Source organism: Mandrillus leucophaeus, unplaced genomic scaffold, assembly GCF_000951045.1.
Source record: "Mandrillus leucophaeus isolate KB7577 unplaced genomic scaffold, Mleu.le_1.0 Scaffold184, whole genome shotgun sequence".
Taxonomy (NCBI): domain Eukaryota; kingdom Metazoa; phylum Chordata; class Mammalia; order Primates; family Cercopithecidae; genus Mandrillus; species Mandrillus leucophaeus.
Window position 1 is genome coordinate 1,814,293 of NW_012101854.1, and position 17,113 is coordinate 1,831,405.

A 17,113-nucleotide genomic window follows, 5' to 3' on the forward strand; every position below is an offset into this window, starting at 1 on the left:
CTACTTCAATAATGTGAAAAACAGAGTAATTAGCACAGAGGAAAAAAAAATAAGTAAATATGGGCCTAGAATACATCCTATACAGAACTTGAAATATTTTTAGAACTCTAAAGTGTACTGAACTTATGTGGAGAGAATAATTTCAGAATGATACCATATTTAGCTGGGGAGTCATACAGACTGGGCTCTCTTAGACGCTGATTATGGGAAGCAAGAAGTGAGCAGCATGGAAAAGAAATGGTAAGAATTTAGTTGGAGGAGGAAGACATCTGGAGGTTTGGCCCCAGTTAAAAATTCATAGGCAAATCCTGCTGGAAAGGGAGTTAGTGGTTTAATGAATAAGTTATTATCTAAACACCAGGAGGTTAAAGGTTAGCAGAAAGAACTCCAACAATGATGTCTTAAGTGCTCCTAAATTGACACATAATGTTTAGTTTGTTGCCATTTGTTCTGAGTGTTAGTTTTAAATAGACTATTGACAAATTACAGATTTTTTTCACATATTGAAATTATATTCCAGATGATTTTGAGATTTACTGGTATAATATTCTCCTCATGAGGTAGGATGGAGGGTAAGGAATAGAGAAAAAAGTGTTCTTCTCTGAAATAAATGTGGTGTTTCCTGACAGCATTTGTCAAGGTAAGGCACTGTCTTTAAAATGGGACATCTAGTTTCAATTTACATTATGCTTATTTCTAAGACTTCTATTTTTTTGAGTTTTATGAATCGATTCTCTTTTCCTCTATCATTTATTCAGATTATGACCACATGTGGCACTTTCTTGTCTGGAGTGGTGAAAGTGGGGAAGGAAGAGAAAAGATATCTTACAGTAGTGTCATATAGTAATCCCAATAAGATTGGAGTTTATGAAAAAATCATGAGATAAAACATTATTGTGATATTTCTTATACCAAACTACAATTTTCATTCCCCCAATTACTTTTATGTTTTAAAAATGTTTTTCCCTCTTTTTGTCAAAGGCAGTCTCAATAACAGTTATCATATCTCAATGTTTACGTTCTTAAGGCTTTCAATATTATTAACCAATCTTTCCATTTCTTTAGTAGATCACAAGTTTTAAAGAGTGTATTTTAATATAATACTCCTATTATAGGCCTATAAAATATTTAATTAAGAGAATATAATTTTCTTACTACATTGCTGTGATTATTCATACCCCGCTCCCTCTTCCCAGAACACTTACTTGCTCCATTAGAATCTTACACAAGACCCTTTCTTTTCCTGTCATAATTCCCATCATAATGTGTTATCTCACAGTCACTTTTTCGAAGTATATTTCCTTAGACTTAATAAGATTAAGAAAAGAGCAGTAACTAAGGCTTCTACCTCTTAATGAAAGCTTCCTTAGCTCTACAAATACCAGACCAGATCTCTGAAGTTACTGCTTGAAAAGACCTGATTCTAAAGCACTTTTATCCACATTTGACTCTCTCGGGGCATTTGTTTTTTTCCACTTCGACTCATTTAATTGCACATGTCCCCAGTCAGACTGCCTAAAGAGAATGACTGTGTCTATCCTGGTCAGTTTTTACTCCGGCACTTAACACAGAGTCTCAAATAATGCAGGCGAATAACAGATATTTGTTTTATTAATTCAGACTGTACATAATGTAGAAAACAGAATCAATCCTCAACATAATCCATTCTGCTTAATTATAAAGTAATAATTTAAAATAACAATAATAATGATGATGATAGTTAACATTTATCAAATCTTCCCTAAGTATCTCAGACTTTTCTAACCATTTTATACAGATTAAATATCACAAGTCTGAGAGGTAAATGTTATTTTAATCTTTACTTTATAGAGGAGAATACTGATCACAGCAAGTTTGAGGACATAGTCTTTAGTCAAACACCTAGTAAGGGGTAGAGGTGATACTGACACTGTGTTAACACCTTTAAGCCTCTGACGTTTTATTTGTAAAGGAACTGCTTAATGTATCTAAATAACTAAACCTCCTTTGCATTCCTTTTACTACCTATCATGCAGTAACTATTTCAATGAGATCTTTATTATGCCTTAATATTCTATATTTCTCTTCCTAATTTTCTTTCAGAGAAGTGAACTGTATACAAATTAACTATCTTAATCATTTGCGTTATTATGTATGCCCCTATTCATTTGTTAGAAAACTCTTTTCTCTTAATTATGTTCTTTTCTCACAATAAATTGGTTAAAGCTCAGATTATACATATTAGTTTCTTAATTTCTTCCTGCTAAGATTAACCCCTGACTATTTTAGAAACCTTCAGATTTGTCGTTGCAAACTTGAACTGCCTCTGGTTAATTGGTTCCTTCTACAGTTCTTCCTTTCTACCACTGACTTGCAGTTAACTCCAGTTATTGAGCAGCTCCTCACAAAGTTATTTGATCTTTGAATCCCTCTTTTCTGGAATACATGCAATCTGTTATGCTTTAATTAGCAGGATTATCCTAGGCTATACCTGTCTTCTTCACAAACAGAGTTTCTACCTCATATTACTTCTGATGATCAATAACTGGCTTTCTTAGCATCTAACACACTGGAAATTCTGTGTACTTGATCCCATTTTTAACAGTGCCAAATTTAAATAAAATGTAATTTATGTGGCAAGGATATTTATTTTTTCTATTTTTTAATTAGTTTTATGCTCTCAGTAACTAATAGATCAAGATGCATTTCATACCCCTTAGAAGTTTCTGTGTGGTAGAAGATTTAAATAATATTGTTATTTAGGGAGATGTATTTTTGTTCTGATTTTTTCTCCTCCAAATCATAAAGGCTTTGTAAATCACTCTCAACATTTTATGAAAGTGACTTGCAAAATAAGGTACTTAAATGAAAAATCTTAGCTGTCAGCCACCAATAAAATAGGCTCTATTGGCTGGGGTCACTCAGTTGTACAGTGTCATTTGGAAGTGCAGAATCCTTGGAAACTTTTCTTTAGTATCATCAAAAGTTTTGGAAGTCCATATACACATTCCTGATATTGATGCAGACTATCTTTGCAATAGTAAAGTATTTTGCTTGAGACATTGAAGACTTATCTTGTTCTTTAAAACAATATAGATTGCTTAATTCAGCCAAGATATTTCAAAAGTTGGAAATTATATTCCTCTATACGTGACCAACAATATATTTGTAATTTTGAGTGAAATTTTGTTTCTTACACATGAACTGACAATGCATCTTCTGATCAGTAAAGAAGGTTAATTTTGTTAACTAAATGCCCACCATGTTAAATCTATTTCTGATATTCGAAACAATTTACAATGTCTACTACTTCTAATTCTAAATGTGTAAAATGCTCTAAAAATGTACATTAAACGCTCATCACTACCTCTAAAACCTGCCTCCATTGATAGCAACCTGATCCATTTCACTATCATTGCTTTCCCATATTACTAGTATGATAACTAGTTGCCTTATTATACCCATGATGTATTCCCTGCAATCTGTTTTCAACATAGAAGTCAAGTGAGTTCATCCCTTCTTTGCTCAAAACTCAAGGACTTCCTATCTGAGTAAAAGACAAATTCCTTTTGATGACAAGATGATTTTTATTCTATTCTTCTGTAACTTCTTTGACTTCACCTTCTTCTAATTTCCTACTTACTTACTCTTCTCCAGTGCCATTGGCTTACATGTGCCATTTTTTTATTCCTTTTCTTTTCTTCTTCGTCTTCCTCTTTTTTTTTTAATAAAAAAAAATTACAGACAAAATTCTTTTCCCTTGTTTTTCTTTCTGTGTAGAATGTTGCTCCCCTCAGAAGGCCCACTTCCTCTCCCACGATAAGAGAGAAAAACAGGAAGGGTAACTTGGAAAGAAGTTAGTTTTAGAAGCAGTGAACATGTAATATTTAATAATCTAGGATTGAATTACGATAGATAGTTCTTAATATATAGGATTATTTTCAATATCAGTCAACATGAAAATTTGAAGATAAATGCTTGATGTGATGTATAATACAGACTATCCTGCTTGATATGTACACCAATCCCCTTCTAGTGTGTTTTCTTCTGCTGTAAAAACTGGAAAGATTTTTTTATTCTTATTTTTTTGAGACAGAGTCTCGCTCTCTTCCCCAGGCTGGAGTGCAGTGGTGCAATCTCGGCTCACTGCAGATCACTGCAACCTCCACCTCCAGGGTTCAAGCAATTCTCCTGTCTCAGTGTGGCTATTTTTTTTTTAATTTTATTATTATTTTTTAGATGAAGTCTCACTCTGTTGTCCACATTAGAGTGCAGTGGTGCAATCTCAGCTCACCGCAACCCCCGCCTCCTGGGTTCAAGCATTTCTCCTGCCTCAGCCTCCCGAGTAGCTAATATTACAGGCACGCACTGTCATGCCCGGCTAATTTTTGTATTTTTTTGGTAGAGACAAAGTTTCACCATGTTGGCCAGGCTGGTCTCGAACCCCTGGCCTCAAATGATGCACCCACCTCGACTTCCCAAAGTGCTGGGATTATAGGCGTGAGCCACTGCTACCGGCCACTAATTTTTGTATATTTTAGTAGTGATGGGGTTTCACCATATTAGCCAAGCTGGTCTTGAACTCCTGACCTCAAGTGATCCATCCCCCTCAGCCTCCCAAAGTGCTGGATTACAGGCATTAGCCACTGTGCCTGGCCAGGATTTTTTTTAACTCAATGTATAGTTTCACTTATAATGATGGTTTTGGAAGTAAGACTTTGATTTGGAGCTTCATAGAATGAGAGGCAGGAGAGGAAGTGTCCATTTTGCTGCTGGAGAGTGAAATATTGGTGTGCAATTCTGAAGTAGCAAATATAGTTACAACGTCCCAATTCTATAGTCAGCCTTCTGATTCCACATCTTGCCTAATCATAGTTGGCTGAGGCAGCAGTTTCCTTGATGGTCAAGTTCTAAAGTGTGGCTTTGTGACTAATTGCCTGTGATGAGTCCCTTTGTCTTTAAAGTAGAACAGATTTTGTTCCCTGTGACACTACTGACTGAAACAGTTGGTGTGTTTTTATAATTTTTTTCTTAAAGTGCAGAAGATTGTATTATCTGTTAAAATATGACTTAATCTTTGTGATCTGAACATGATACAGAACTTTGGGAACATGCCAGCATACAAAAACGTTATTGTTTAATCATGACATTTAAACTAACCCTCTACCAAGATAAAAGGATAAGGTGATGTACTAGTAGAGTAGAAATCCACTAGATTGGTTCAAGTTTATAGAGCATAAAGGAGTACTACCTTTTGTAACCTCTTTGATTCTTTTCTGCTTTTGCAGAAGGAAAGGTCAAAAATAAAGCACTGATGGAAACACGATAAATAAGGTAGGTCTCATGGCTACATGTCATGAGAAAACTACGCACAACATTAGAAAAAGGAAAATGTGTTAAACATATTCAGTTAACTATACTATGTTAAGATTAAAATATACTATTGTGCTGGAAACACAAAACATCAAGTGTTTCACAATATGATCAAATATTTTCATCCTTGCTAGTGACTCAAATAAGTATGTGTTCGTTGCCATTTACAGAAAGGGCATGTCTTGTTATTTCTCAATGTTATGAGTATGTCAAATGCATCTTCACATATGTGCAAATAAAATCTTGAGCAGGTCATCATTTGGACAATAATTTTGTTTATTTTCACAATGGATATGCAAATTTAGTTATACATACATACATATGAACAAAACATACATATAAACAAATCATCATTATCATCATCATCATCATATCTTCCTTAGGTGTTTAATGGGCACCTATTTGCTTTTAATTTCATTATGTAATGGAATTCAGATAAAAAAGCAAATGGCTTCTCATTGTAACCAGCTTGAAATATGTTTAAAAAAAGAAAACATACATTTTTATTTTATAGTTTACTGGCTGGCTATCTACTATCCACCATCAGAAGTAATAGAACATAATTTAGCATCCTGGAAATTATATCTAAAAAAGATATTGCAGTAATCTATGATGGATATATAAGATTTAGTAGAATCACCTGAGACTAAACCATGCGATTTAATATAAAGCAAGATAAACTTGATATGATCATCAACAATGTAATGAAGTTTGAGGCTGAAATGCCAGAATTATAATATTTAAAACAAAAGATAATCATTTTATTATAGTTAAATAATACATTTAGTTCTAAACACTCTATAAGACACACACACACACACACACACACACACAGAGACGGATGAATGGATAGATAGATAGATAGATAGATAGATAGATAGATAGATAGATAGATAGATATTCTCCTGGAATGTTTTTAGGCAAGAATAATCAGTATAACTAAAATACCTGAAACTCTGAAAGCTTGCTTTGCCCAGAAAAAGGAAAGTGATGGTAGAAAGGATCAGGAAATAGTTGCCAGGTATGAAAGCAATTTGACATGTTTAGTCTCAATTAAAAAAAAAAAAAAAACTTTCTCTTAGAGATGTCAAGAAGTAAAATATACTTAATCAAAGGATAAGCTATCTGTCAGAGGAGCTATTCAAGCAAAATTTATTTGACAAGTGGGTTGAAATGATTCAAAGGAAAGACCGACCTCTGAAATCTGTGGGACGAAATGAACTTTAATTTCCCTTTCAACATCAAAATACTATGCTTTTGAAATGCACATTAAAATAAGCATACAAGTCAATAAATGCCAGTCACCAAATAATTTGTAAGTGCTAAGAGAGTTTAGAGACGGGAGAGAAAATAACTTCTATGGTGGGAAAAAAGCCTCTAAAAAGTAATGGGATTTTAATTGGACGTTTAGGGGAAAAGAAGAAGAGTACATGTTGCAAATATTCCAATAAAGGGAAGACGTTTGATCAAAGATAAGAAAAACCCAAATATGTGTGGAATTTTCAGGGGAAAAAAATGATAAAATGTTCCATTTGTACAGTTTATACCAATTTTCAACATTCAAAACAAACATTACACATTTTATTCTCATAATGCCCCTGGAAGGAAATAATGTTACCTACACTGCAAAAAGAAATGAAAACTTCGGCTGATCACAGTAAAACTACAACTAGGACCTGTACTTTCTAACTTGCTTACAAGTGTTCATTCATTCTACTCTATCTTAAATGACATTCCATGGAGCAGAGTGTATTTTTTTTTTCATAGTAGATGTATATATGAGTCATACATCTTGGAACTTGCAAAGAAGTTCTAAATTTTGAGCACTGAGTAATACATATTTATTGTTCCACAATTGAATATGTGTTTGCATGTGAAATATGTTTCTTTGAAAATATTCTTTGAATCCAGTTATTTCAAAGACGAATAAATTATATGCCATTATGGCTTCCTTCATATTGCATGTACAGCTATTATAAAATCTTCTTGTGTTAAAGTTAAAGCAATTCATATAGTAGTAGTTATTGTTGAACTTTTAAGATGCTATGCTTATTTTTGCTATGTGGAGGGAGAAAGTCCAAGGCTTCTATCTATGTTCCATCTCCCTGGAGCACCCACCCCCTTGTTCTTTTTGCCTGAATAACTATTATTCATCAAATCTTAGTTGAAATGTTACTTCTTCAGGGGAGTCTTTCTGAGCCCCTCTTATAGATCTAGTAAGTTTCCCTTTTGTATGTTTTACAGCACTCTGTGTTTCCCATTTGTAACACAAATCGTAATTGTAACTAAACATTTTGCAGAGTTATGATTTGTTTAATATCCAACATCCTGAAAGACTGAGTTCTAAGAGAGCAGGTACTTCTTTCCTCTATATTCCCAGCAACAAACACCACAACGTGCACCTGTAGACACCTATTTTTGAAGCAAATGAACAGATGAATGAGTGCTAAAATTGAGTGAACCATTAAAAAAAATGCTGATGATCTTTTAATTAGTAATTCTCATAAAGTGATAAGTTTCATTGCAGCATAATTTCTTATTTTTTTCTTAGAAGCTGTTTCTGTTGAAATTTAGTAAGATCCTCTTTTCAAAACAATAACAAAAATGGAATGTATTTCCCTCAGCACACTTTTTATAAGGTGACACTGGGATATCTTGCAGAATATCAGGTACAGCAAGTGTTGGAATTATACAGCAATCAGAGGATGGAATTTTTGAAACATTTTTAGATGAATGTAAAGAAAAGAAATTGAGCGCATGTTCCTGACACGGGGAATAGGTATTTAATAAAATAAATATAGTTTATAGATCATATGGGGCTTTTCTATGCCTGAAAGAAGAGACATTGGCTGATTTTAAAGAAAAAAGTGAAAGTAATTACGTTTATTTTCATTAGTTCAGTTGCTCTTAGTTAAGACTTTGGTGTAGGCTACCTCTCCATAGGATGAGCTTCAGTGAAATCATCTTTAAATGCAATCACAGCATTTCATAATTTACATATATAAATTATAAAATATACACACATACGCAGTCCCATCTGTAACAAACTTTTTACAAAATGCTACTAGAAACAGTTTTAATAATGTGAACCTTTCCAATGACAAATGCTTTGATTTTCTTCTTATATGTCCACAAGTCATCAGATAAATTTACCAGGGGTGTTCCACAAACAATGAGGAAGAATACCATTTGTGTTCATAAATTTAGTCAGTTTGTCTGGGTGGAAGGATCAAATATCATGTCTATAATTTTTTTAAGGTATGTGGTTTAGAGACTTCTAATAAACTTGATATGCATTAAAGTAGACAAGAGTAGGCAAAAAAAAAAAAAAAAAAAATGCTTTCCTAAAGATCCAAGTCGTTTTTGATAACTGTTTAGATGAATAATAATCTCACCAGAGGTGATATTTCACATGTAACGATATTGAGATACATGTTCAAAATATCAATATGTTGCATAATATTTAAAGGATATTCAGTAACAACAGTTTTTAAAAATTCTAATGAGATACATCTCACCAACAAGTACATTTATAAATGGAAAAGCAAAATTTAGATGGCATTTGAGATTAGTTTCATGCATTCTATCTAGTATTATCATTTTATCTCAATACACAGATTTCCACAGAGATATATAACTAGGTCATAATACAATCTCCACTCTTATTACTAATTAATTATGTGCAAATGGAAAGAGCACTGATGGCAAAAATTTGCCAACCCAACAACATTTGAACCATGGAGGGTTATATTGCCAAGTGTTGAATTTGTCAGTTCTCAAATTATAAAAGATTAAGTCACAGACAGTATTCATATTATGGCATCATATCTGTAAAAACTTATTATGATTTATTAATGTGTTAGTCATTGGTCATCATTAACCCTATAGAAAGTGTCAGTCAATTATTCCCTATTAGAGGACTAGCCATGGAAAAAACCCTTGGATGTCTCAATCACCTAACATAATAAATTTTTATGGTCACATTTACTTATAGTAAAATGTACTCTACCAATATGTAACTAGAATATTATTGAAATATAATGTTACTATATGAGTTATGGATGGCAGACTAATTCACTGAGACATCAAAATTACAGTGGCAAAGCATTTTACATGTTGTATAATTCTTGTGATGTAGCAGTTTCTTTCTTTCTTTTTTTTTTTTTTTTTTGATATGGAGTCTCACTCTGTCACAAAGGCTGGAGGGTAGTGGCCCAATCTCAGCTCACTTCAACCTCCATCTCCCTGGTTCAAGCAATTTTCATGCCTTGGCCTCCCAAATAGATGGGATTACAGGCACCTACTACACCATGCCTGACTAATTTTTGTATTTTTAGTAGAGACGGGTTTTCACCATGTTGGCCAGGCTGGTCTTGAACTCCTGATCTCAGGTGATCTGCCCGCCTTGGGCTCCAAAAGTGCTGGGGTTACAGGGGTGAGCCACCACACTGGGCCTGATGTAACAGTTTCACTTGGTTATTAAATCAGTAAAAGTCTAGGAAAATTGTGACTTTTCTTAATCAAACCTCTCTGCTATGCACACATGAGGATAAACGGTGTGCAATCGAATTTATTTTGTAATGTCATAATTTGTCTTGTGTTGAGAAGTCAATATCAAACAAACGTACTTCTGAGCTCAATACTACACTGTTTAGGATGAAACCAAATATTACCTCTTCTAGTTCTGGCAGTTGTTATCTTAGTAATGCCCATCCTAAGTCATTAAAACAGTAATTGAAAAATATTTGTTAACTACTATAATTGTAGTTTTTATTATTCATCAAAATAAAGGACTGCTCACAAAGTAATCTTGTATCATTTATGAACAATCATTACTACACTACAAAGCAATTGAAAATACCTATTTCCATGAAAAATAATCGTAAATATATTTATTAATATAGTTCTAATGGATTTTAAATGAAATAGCACAATATGCAAGAAACTCATATTTGCCCAATTCATCCCCTGAAAGAGCTAACTGGAATTCCTTGAGCAAACATTATTTTTAAAAATATCAAACCCAAAGTAAGTACTTCTGTGAAAATAAAAGAAAATCAAAATAAATGACTTTCCTGGAAGACAAAGAAATATGTTCTAATGTTTGAAAAATAAATATCAAACACATTACATTGCTCCTGGCTGTAACATATAAAATGTGATCTCACTGTACTGTGAAACCTGAGAAGGTGATTGGCTATTGTAGAGTTTCTAAACTATCATACAATCTGTGTTTCCTGTAAGTTAATGTCATACATTCTAAATTGAGATTTTTTTAAGGATTATACAATACAAAATAATTAACTTCAATATACTATGCGTAGCTCAATATTGTATGATAAATCCAAGAATTAGAGTCAAAAGACTTAATGTAAAATTTAAGAGTATTTTCTAATTAATTGATACTTTAAAAGTAAACCTATTTCAACAAAACAAATAAAATGAGAGAATAAATGCAAAAGCAGTTTTTAAATTAAAAACAATTTAAAGTTTGAAAAAGTAGTATTCAACTCTTTCTCATTTTCTTCGCCCATGTTTAGGTATGTACTATTAGAATATGAAAGCATTGTGAACCACTATAAATCAGTGTAAAAACCAGTGATACAGGTTAGGAGCTACATTTTTGAATTATGTTTGAAGCAGTTGAAAAAGGTGAAGGATTGTGTGGGAAGTGGTGAGGGGCTGATGGAATCAGGCCAGGTTTTGCTGGACTCTTGCCTACAGTTATAATTAGATGAGTTAAACCTTATTACTGGTACGGAATTTATCTCCTTTAGAAGGAATTAAGAATGTCCTTAAATTTTTACTCAACTCAACATTTTACCTATTAAAAGCATCTAAGTTACTCCTATCAGAGTAGATACAACTTTATGTCTACACCCGGAGATAGGTGTTGATATGCGGCCACTATATTTGTACTGTAATGGGCATTTTTAATGTAATTATTAACTCAAGGAATGGTTATGATCTTAAGTGCAGCAGAGTAGAACAAGACACATTGAATCAAATATATCTTAGTTCAAATTCTCACTCTACCATTAATGTGTGGAGTGGCCTTTAAAGTTCTGTAACATGCAATACATTATTCATCAGAATGTCTGTTTTATTCATAGCTGATAATGCCTGCAACATATGTTAGTGTCTGACACATGCTAGGTTCTCACTGAAAACTTATTCCTGGCATGCAATAACATGAAATCCTATCCTTTAAATCATACATCAACTCTATTAATGTTTAATATGAAGCAAAAATGATAGAAATCTTTGGGAAACAGCCTTCTGTAATGCGGTACTTGACATTTGGTCCTTCAAGACGCTTCAGGGAATCTCTAACACTTTTATGTAAAATTTACATGCTATGTAAATTTATACATTCTGTGTAAATTTCCTAGAGTTTTACGACTTCATTCTTTATTGAGATACCCTGTTTCAAACCTTTTCCATTAACTTGCTGAACTTTGTGCTTCAGTTACATAAACTTGATAATTATAGAATGAATGAGAAATTACATGAAGTAATATACGTAGAGTACTTAAACAATGACTGGCATATAGTAAAGGTGTCAGAGGCATGTGAACCAAAACAACGTCATCTTGAGTAGGAACTGGGTAAAATGAGGCTGAAACCTACTGGGATGCATTCCCAGATGGTTAAGGCATCCTATATCACAGAATGAGATAGAATGTCAGCACAAGCACGGTGGCTCATGCCTGTAATCCCAGCACATTGGGCGGCGGAGGCAAGCGGATCACAAGGTCAGGAGATGGAGACCATCCTGGCTAACACGGTGAAACCCTGTCTCTACTAAATATACAAAATGTTAGCAGGGCAAGGTGGTGGGCACTTGCAGCTACTCGGAAGGCTGAGGCAGGAGAATGGCATGAACCTGGGAGGCGGAGGTTGCAGTGGGCAGAGATCACACCACTGCACCCCAGCCTGGGTGACAGAGCAAAAAAAAAAAAAAAAAAAAAAAAAAAATGTTAGCACAAGATACAGGTCGTAAAGACCTTGCTGATAAAAGAGATTGCAGTAAAGAAGCAGGCTAAAACCCACCGAAACTAAGATGGCAATGAGAGTGTCCCCTGGTCATCCTTACTGCTACACTCCCACCAGCACCATGACAATTTACAAATGCCATGGCAATGTCAGGAAGTTACCCTATATGGTCTAAAAAGGGGAGGCATGAATAATCCACCCCTTGTTTAGCATATCATCAAGAAATAATCATAAAAATGAGTAACCAGCAGCCCTTGGGGCTGCTTTGTCTATGGAGTAGGCATTTTCTTATTTCTTTCTTAACAAACTTGCTTTCACTTTACGGACTCGCCCTGAATTCTTTTTTGTGCAAGATCCAACAACCCTCTCTTGAGGCCTGGATCTGAACCCCTTTCCTGTAACAAAGCCACAATAAATGTCTATCATCATTACCATATACTTATTATTTTTATCAATAATTCATTTACAAGTATAAGGAAATGTAATGCTTAGCATATCAGGAGTATAATATATATTAGATTACCATAAAATGTTGGTGAATCAACTGAGGATTAAGCTCTGATTTTTTTTTTATCTTGCCCAAATTCCTACCTAAGGAGTTTGGGGAGTCATGCCCTACAAACTACAAATTTTCGTCAGATGGGTTTTATTTAACCCTATATATCATGATTTACTTTCCAATCTGACTCTGGCATGACATTATATGACAAAGAAGAAAATCCAAATAGCTTATGTCAAAAAATGTTTACTTGCCATATTTTTAAATGCCCTGCAAAGCTGTCCTTTGTGGGAGAAAATTATCATCTGTAAAGGATCTCTATTAATATAACTAGATCTTTTTCTTCTAGGCCTTCTCAATCCTGAGGAGATTAACTGAGAGAGTCTAGCACTTTTTATAGGTCTGAATAGGAAATTTTTATCATCTATCATCTCTAAGGTCAGCCACTATGAGACTTCAAAGAACATTGTTCTCCACAATCTTTTATGTTAACCTGAACATTTCCTTTCTATTAATCTCAGGTCTTTAGAAAACTCAACCAATTGTCAACGAGAAAATGTTAGCCTGGACGCCCACCTGTTCCACTTTCTGGACTGTGAAAAGTAAAGTAGAGGTTCCTCTTCAAAGAGACTTTCCTCCTGTCTAATTAGGAATACATAGTAACTTCTCTTAGAAGCAAAATTTATTCAAAGACCAGTACTAACATTCAGCCTAACATATTATACTACTCCAAGCGGTCATTAGGTCATAGCCTGTTCCTTTCCTCTTCCTTATTTGAAGATGTTTCTACCTTTCTCAGCATTCCACAAGTTACTTTCTCCTTCCTTTGTTCTCCTCTACCTTTGCGTCTTTTAAACAGTTCTAAGTTGCTAGCCAATCAGGACAAATACAAAATATAAAGTCTCGTTCCAGCCAATAAAAACCAGACACAGCAGTAAGTTGGACACATCAGGTTATAAATGACCCTGTCTCCTTTGTTCAGTGTACTCTCATGACAAAAGTGCTAGCAAGTGCACCCTTTCTGCAGAAAGTAAAAAAAAATAGCCTTGCTGAAAAAATTAATGTTCAAGTGCTATTTCTTCATGACATCAAAGAACAAACATTTCTAACATGGACCAAACCAATGTATTTCTCAAATGTATTTGATTGATGTCCCATGCCTCTCTAAAATGTGTAAAACCAAGCTGCACCCCAACCACCTTGGGCACATGTTCTCAGGACCTCCCGAGGGCTGTGTCATGGGCCATGGTCACCCATATTTGGCTCAGAATAAATCTCTTCAAATATTTTACACTGTGACTCGTTTTGTCTACACAACAAAGGTTAAAAGCCACTGTTATGAGTAATAAGAATGAATACTGTAGGAAAAAGATCTCTAAGATCTCCCAAAATTTTCTGTTTCATAAAAACCATGAAAACACTAGCAAAAAAAAATTTATTAAAGCTATAGAAAATAACCTAACATGTGCAACAATCTGACAATCATTTAATCAAGAAAAGCAGTTTAATCTAAATTTAAAATAGTGAATTTTGTGGTACTTTAACTTACCTTATTTTTATCCTCCTCTTTCCAACTTTATGGTACTCTTGAAAGCCAACAGCTCACAATTATGGTGACAATGAGCAGCCTAGCAGCCACTGTGGGTGACTTAACAGATTTGTAGCTGTCCTAAATTCCCTGGAAAACCCAAATCTCAGTATTTGCCTTTATTTGGCCTGTCTTAGAGATGTCCTAATATAATCAGTCCTTTCCCAAGGGACAATTGTAAAAAAAAAAAAAAAATCGGTAGCAATTGTTTAACATCACACGTGCCTGGGGCAGTGATAGCAGTTGAGGCTAACAAGAAGCTGAACAAAAACTTAAAAGGAAAACCAGAGAATGAGATTTCCATAGGGAGTGTTGAAAAGTTCTGACAAATTCCTGGGAATCTTAAAAGACACATTAATTACTATGGCTGTTCATACACCAACTAAACACTTGAGAAGTTTTTAAGATTTCACCTCTGACTGACCTTGGCGCTTTATGAAAGCAAATGGTACTGATTAAGGAAGAGTTTAAACAGCCTACCTGAGCATTGAAGGCATATCCTAAATCACTGGATCCCCTTGCCAAAGGCTAGGACACTTGTTGTCTTTCAGTCATTTAAGAAAATCTCTGTCTAATTATTAACTAACCACTAAGCTAATTAAACAGAAGCTTCAATGGGCACATATTACAAACAATACAAACCATAAAGACTTTCAGGAAAGTCATGAAACAAATAGCAACAACAGCAAGCTCTGGGTCAAAGAGAAAACTTGATTTCCAGAGATGCCACACCATATTATTTAAGATGTCCAGTTTTTTAAAAAATACAAGACATAAAAATAAACAAGTATGGCCTATACAGGAAAAATAAATAAATACAAATAAAAAGGAGTCTCATGTTAAGAGAACTAAAGGAAATTATAAAACAGTACCTCACCAGCTAGCATATAGAAAACACTACTATAATAAAATAATTTTTAACAGGAATCAAGTACAAATTCTGGTGTTGAGAAGTATAATAATTGGAATAAAAAATTACTAGAGGGGCTCAACAGAGCATTTGAGCTGGCAGAAGAAAGAATCTTAGACTTTAAGATAGGTCAATAACAATTATCCAGTCATGGGAAAAGAAAGAAAAATAATTAAGAAAAATGAGTAGAGCCTCAGAGACCTATGACATATAACATTTAAGCATACCAACACACACAATAAGAGTTTCAGAAGTTAAGGAGAGACAGCAAAAAGCAGGAAATATAATTGAAGAAATAATGACCCCAAAACTCCTACACTTGACGAAACATATCAATCTACAAATCCAAAAAACTCAATAAACTAGAAAAAACATAAAGAGATCCATATCTAGACATGTCATAATCAACTTGTCAAAAGCAAAACACAAAGGTTGAATTTTAAAAGCAGTAAGAGAGAAGATGCTCGTCATGTATAGGAAATCATTAGTAAAACTGCAGGTGATTTCTAATTAGGAAAAAAAAAAAATAAGAAATCCAGAAGGCAGTGGGATGATACATTTGAAGCATCAAATGAAGATATCAGTCAAGAATTCTATACCCAGCAATGTTATTCAACAAAAAAATGAAAAGGAATTAAGACATTCTAAATAAACAAAAACTGAGAGAATTTGTCAGTAGTAGGTCTTCCCTAGAAAAAATATTAAAGATGATCCTACAGGCTAAAATGAAAGACCACTAGATGGTAACTTTAATTCACATGACGAAACGAAAGAGCACAAAGTTAACTACATGAATAAAAATTAAGACAGCATTAATGTGTTTTTATCTGTAACTTTTACATCTGATTTAAAATACAACTTGTAGAATAATAGTTATAATTCTGGATTGATGGACATATGTATAAAGTGGTAATTTATAAAATTAATTCCATAGACTAGAGTAGAGGGAATTTGTCTATATATAAAAATATTTTACAAACTAAAAATAGATTAAAACTTCCTCAACCAAGTAAGGTCATCTACGAAAAACTCTCAACTAACACCCTACTTAATGGTGAAACACAAGATTTCCCTCTAAGGCAAGGAACAAGCCAAGGATATACACTCTTGACACTTCAGTGTTGTGCTGGGGTTTCTAACCAGGGCAATTGGGCAACAAAAATAAATTAAAAGTATCAGATTGAAAAGGAAAAAGCACATCTATCTCTATTTGTAGAGGACATGATCTTGCAAATTTGAAAATGCTAAGAAATCCACAAAAATGCTATTTATTGGCTGGGTGCAGTGGCTCAAGTCTGTAATTCCAGCACTTTGGGAGGCCAACTCAGGGGGATCATGACATCAGGAGTTCAAGACCAGCCTGGCCAACATGGTGAAACCCCATAATTACTAAAAATACAAAAATACTAGCTGCATGCCTATAATCTCAGCTACTTAGCAGGCTGAGGCAGGAGAATCACTTGAACTCGGGAGGCAGAGGTTGCAGTGAGCTGAGATCACACCACTGCACTCCAGCTTGGGTGACAGAGCGAGACTCCGTCTCAAGAAAACAAAACCAAGCAAAACAAACAAAAAACCTATTTATTATAGCTAATGAACATGTTTGGCCATAATGCAGGGTAGAAGACAAATACAGAAAAATAAATTATATTTTCAATAATTAGCAGTGGATAATACAAAAGCCAAAATAAGAAAACAATTTCATTTACAACTGCAATAAAAAATAAAATACTTAGAAATAAATTGAACAAAATAAGTACAAATACTA

At 34.0% G+C, this 17,113-nt stretch overlaps 1 long non-coding RNA gene across 2 annotated transcripts in view; it reads left to right on the forward strand.

The window, feature by feature from the left end:
- Positions 1-451: 451 nt before the first annotated feature.
- The window catches only part of LOC105538045, a 119,267-nt gene continuing 102,605 nt past the window's right edge, over positions 452-17,113 (forward strand). Inside the window, exons 1-2 of one of the 2 annotated variants that reach the window (XR_001005824.1) lie at positions 452-640; positions 5,268-5,313. This is a non-coding gene — a long non-coding RNA (uncharacterized LOC105538045). The remainder of the gene's footprint in view (positions 641-5,267; positions 5,314-17,113) is intronic. The other variant, XR_001005823.1, reaches the window with a different exon arrangement.